We start from the raw sequence: 5,000 nt of genomic DNA, 5'->3' as shown, positions 1-5,000 counted from the left end.
GCCACGCCCACGCCAGCGTAGAGCTCTCCTCGCAATCCCCAAGCTCGGCGGTCCGCACCAGCCGCGTCGGCCAGGCCTCCGACTTGCGAGCAGGGGCAGCGGCCACCGCCGCCGTGACGTCGCGGCAAGCAGACAGCCGCGCAGCAGCTGCCAGCACCTTGGCACAAGCACGGCAAATGAATGCCACGCCCACGCCGCGGATAAGCAGCCCCAACGCGCCCGACGGCTTGGAGCGGGTCCCGAAGACGGTGGCCGGAATCGGGTCGTCGCCGGCCGGAAAACGGGTCATCGATGCCGGCAATACTTCGGGCCATGAGGCCCCCCACCTTAGTCCGAGTTTAGCAACAGCCCACATATCCCCCGCGGCAGGCCTATGGGCGCCAGGCCAGCGCGCCCCATGGCCAGTCAGGGGGCACCCCCCTAAAGAGCAATAAGTGTCATTGAAGCTCTGGCAGGGGGAGACACTACTAGGTCCCAGCTGTCACCCCCCCTCTAAAAAATTCATTTCTTGGTATTTTGAGCTGAAATTTTGCACAGAGGTTGGCAAAAATCCAATCCAACTTTATTAATTTTTCCAGAATTTTTCGAGGTCGGGAAGTATTTTTTTTTATTTTCCTACCATTAAAAATCGAGGAAATCGGAAAAAATAGGAACCGGCTCGGAATGACCCCAAATTCAGTGGGCAGCCTCATAAAAATATGGCTGATTTTACTGGATTGATTTCATGTGGAAAGCACGACGTTTTGTTGTAGGAATGCGGGAACCCCGGCGGCTCGCCTGCCGCGGCCAGCGACGTCGGGCTGGCCCCTGCAGCGCCTAGCCTCTCCCACGCGGGGGGCAGGCCAGAGCGCGGGGGGCCAGGGCCCGAAGGCAGCCCCCCCGCGGGCGAGAGAGCAAGCCAGCAGGGGCTGTCGCCTGCCGCGGCCAGCGACGTCGGGCTGGCCCCTGCAGCGCCTAGCCTCTCCCACGCGGGGGGCCAGGGCCCGAAGGCAGCCCCCCCGCGGGCGAGAGAGCAAGCCAGCAGGGGCTGTCGCCTGCCGCGGCCAGCGACGTCGGGCTGGCCCCTGCAGCGCCTAGCCTCTCCCACGCGGGGGGCCAGGGCCCGAAGGCAGCCCCCCCGCGGGCGAGAGAGCAAGCCAGCAGGGGCTGTCGCCTGCCGCGGCCAGCGACGTCGGGCTGGCCCCTGCCGCGGCCAGCGATGTCGGGCTGTCGCCTGCCGCGGCCAGCGACGTCGGGCTGGCCCCTGCAGCGCCTAGCCTCTCCCACGCAGGGGGCAGGCCAGAACGCGGGGGGCCAGGGCCCGAAGGCAGCCCCCCCGCGGGCGAGAGAGCAAGCCAGCAGGGGCTGTCCGCGCGTCGCGCAGCGCGGCATGGCTGCGGGGGCCGCGCGCGCGCGCCCAAGCGCCCAAGGGCCCCCAAGGGCCCCAGGCCCTCAGGCCCCAGCGCCCCAGCGCCCAGCGCGGGCGGGCGCGCGCGCGCGTGTGGTCTTTGAGGGGCGCCGGCCTGGTGGCTCCCTAAAGAGCAATAAGTGTCATTGCAGCTCTGGCAGGGGGAGACACTACTAGGTCCCAGCTGTCACCCCCCCTCTAAAAAATTCATTTCTTGGTATTTTGAGCTGAAATTTTGCACAGAGGTTGGCAAAAATCCAATCCACCTTCATTAATTTTCCCAGAATTTTTCGAGGTCGGGAAGTATTTGTTTTAATTTTCCTACCATTAGAAATCGAGTAAATCCGCAAAACTAGGAACCGGCCCGGAATGACCCCAAATTCAGTGGGCAGCCTCATAAAAATATGGCTGATTTTACTGGATTGGTTTCATGTGGAAAGCACGACGTTTTCTTGTAGGAATGCGGGAACCCCGGCAGCTCGCCTGCCGCGGCCAGCGACGTCGGGGACGCTGGCCTGCGCTGTCGAGCCCGCGAGGGCTGTCTCCGCGGCAGGCCCCCCCTGAACGGGGCACGACAGGCCACCGCGCTGGCTCGTCCAGCGTCGACAGTCCCTCGTCCAGGTTTCAGATCGCGCCAAGTCGAACCCATGACCTGCTCAAGCCATCGTGCGCTGCCGAATCCGCATCTGCGTGTAGGCTGCCATTCCACGCGGCAGCCCCTGTTTTCGTCAGCGTGCCCCCCTGACGAATTTTCCTGCCTGGCCCAGTCCAGCGTCCAGCCCCTGTTCGTCGAAAAATCTGCGCTGCCGATTTTCCACGCGGCAGCCCCTCTTTTCGTCAGCGTGCCCCCCTGACGAATTTTCCTGCCTGGCCCGGCCAGTCCAGCCCCTGTTCGTCGAAAAATCTGCGCTGCCGATTTTCCACGCGGCAGCCCCTCTTTTCGTCAGCGTGCCCCCCTGACGAATTTTCCTGCCTGGCCCGGCCGGTCCAGCATCCAGCCCCTGTTCGTCGAAAAATCTGCGCTGCCGATTTTCCACGCGGCAGCCCCTGTTTTCCTCAGCGTTCCCCCCTGACGAATGTTCGTCGAAAAATCTGCGCTGCCGATTTTCCACGCGGCAGCCCCTCTTTTCGTCAGCGTGCCCCCCTGACGAATGTTCGTCGAAAAATCTGCGCTGCCGATTTTCCACGCGGCAGCCCCTCTTTTCGTCAGCGTGCCCCCTGACGAATTTTCCTGCCTGGCCCAGTCCAGCGTCCAGCCCCTGTTCGTCGAAAAATCTGCGCTGCCGATTTTCCACGCGGCAGCCCCTCTTTTCGTCAGCGTGCCCCCCTGACGAATTTTCCTGCCTGGCCCAGTCCAGCGTCCAGCCCCTGTTCGTCGAAAAATCTGCGCTGCCGATTTTCCACGCGGCAGCCCCTCTTTTCGTCAGCGTGCCCCCCTGACGAATTTTCCTGCCTGGCCCGGCCAGTCCAGCCCCTGTTCGTCGAAAAATCTGCGCTGCCGATTTTCCACGCGGCAGCCCCTCTTTTCGTCAGCGTGCCCCCCTGACGAATTTTCCTGCCTGGCCCGGCCGGTCCAGCCCCTGTTCGTCGAAAAATCTGCGCTGCCGATTTTCCACTCCGCAGCCCCTGTTTTCGTCAGCGTGGCCCCCTGACGAATTTTCCTGCCTGGCCCGGCCAGTCCAGCGCCCAGCCCCTGTTCGTCGAAAAATCTGCGCTGCCGATTTTCCCCGACGAACCTGCAGCTGCACAAATCCGCGCTGCCACTGCCCCATTGTCTGGACCAACAGTCTTTTCCATCAAGCCCTGGACTATAAATCGTCCAGACTCATCGCCAGCACCCGCTGCCGATTCTGCCGACTTTGCCGATTTCGTCGGCGCTGCCGATTCCAACACTGCACCCACCGTGTCTAAACCAGCGCTGTTTCGTCAGCGTGTCCCCTTGACGAATTTCCCTGCCTGGCCTGGACAGTCCATCTTCCAGCCCATGTTCATCGAAAAATCTGCGCTGCCGATTTCCCCGACGAACCTGCAGCTGCACAAATCTGCGCTGCCGATTTCCCCCCCTGTCGGCATGGCTGCCGCTGCCCCGATGTCCAGACCAACAGTCTTTTTTGTCGACTTTGCCGATTTTGTCCGCGCTGCCGATTCCAACACTACCCCCTGCATCCAAACCAGCATTGTTTCGTCAGCTCTTCCCCTGACGATTTTAGCCCTGTAACAAACAGTAGGCCTCCAATCCCGCCAACGGGAGCCAAGTTGATAGGGAAGAGAATTGAATGACGCGCCTGGTCCTCGCACCCCGCCACCCGAGGGCCTTTTTCCCGGCAGCCTCTGAAAAACTCTAGCTTTCACGGTCCTCGCCGCCCCTCACCACCATGGCAGGCCTCTAATCCCACCCATCAGCAGTTGTAGCCGATAGGGCAGTGATTTGAATGACGCGTCGCGGGCCGCCGGGTCATCTCACCCCGCCATTAATTGGAGCGTTTTTGGCTGGCCGAGGATGGGGGGATGGATCTCTTCTTCCGAAAAAGCAAACAGTACATCGGGAGTTATGTTGACGGGGCATGGAATTGAATGACCCGTCGCGGGCCGCCGGGTCATCTCACCCGGCCATCCCGGGGAGCGTTTTTCCCGGCAGCATCGGGGAAACTCTTGCTTTCACTGCCCGCTGCCCAAGTCCCCACTCGCATCGGCCCCCCGCGCCAACAAGCCAACGCTGCCGAATCGGCAGACACTGCTGCCGAATCTGCCGACACTGCCCCGCGGGCTGCCACTGCCCCAGTGTCTAAACCAGCGGTCTTTCTCATCGAGCCTTGGACTATCCAGTCCGTCCTGACTCATCGCCAGCACCTGCTGCCGATTCTGCCGACTTTGCCGATTTTCTCGGCGCTGCCGATTCCAACACTGCGCCCACCGTGTCTGAACCAGCGCTGTTTCGTCAGCGTGTCCCCTCGACGAATTTTCCTGCCTGGCCTGGACAGTCCACCGTCCAGCCCGTGTTCGTCGAAAAATCTGCGCTGCCGATTCTGCCGACTTTGCCGATTTCGTCGGCGCTGCCGATTCCAACACTGCCCGCCGTGCCTGAACCAGCGCTGTTTCGTCAGCGTGTCCCCTCGACAAATTTTCCTGCCTGGCCTGGACAGTCCATCGCCCAGCCCATGTTCGTCGCAAAATCTGCGCTGCCGATTTTCCCCGACGAACCTGCAGCCGCACAAATCTGCGCTGCCGAATCTGCCGACACTGTCCCGCGGGCTGCCACTGCCCCAGTGTCTAAACCAGCAGTCTTTCTCGTCGAGCCTTGGACTATCCAGCCCGTCCAGACCCATCGCCAGCACCCGCTGCCGATTCTGCCGACTTTGCCGATTTCGTCGGCGCTGCCGATTCCACCACTGCCCGCCGTGCCTGAACCAGCGCTGTTTCGTCAGCGTGTCCCCTCGATGAATTTTCCTGCATGGCCCGGCCAGTCCAGCGTCCAGCCCATGTTCGTCGAAAAATCTGCGCTGCCGATTCCCCCGACTTTGCCGATTTCGTCGGCGCTGCCGATTCCAACACTGCCCGCCGTGCCTGAACCAGCGCTGTTTCGTCAGCGTGTCCCCTCGACAAATTTTCCTGC

The sequence above is a fragment of the Populus nigra genome, chromosome 2 (genome assembly GCF_951802175.1).
Source record: "Populus nigra chromosome 2, ddPopNigr1.1, whole genome shotgun sequence".
Taxonomy (NCBI): domain Eukaryota; kingdom Viridiplantae; phylum Streptophyta; class Magnoliopsida; order Malpighiales; family Salicaceae; genus Populus; species Populus nigra.
This window is presented reverse-complemented; position numbering follows the sequence as displayed.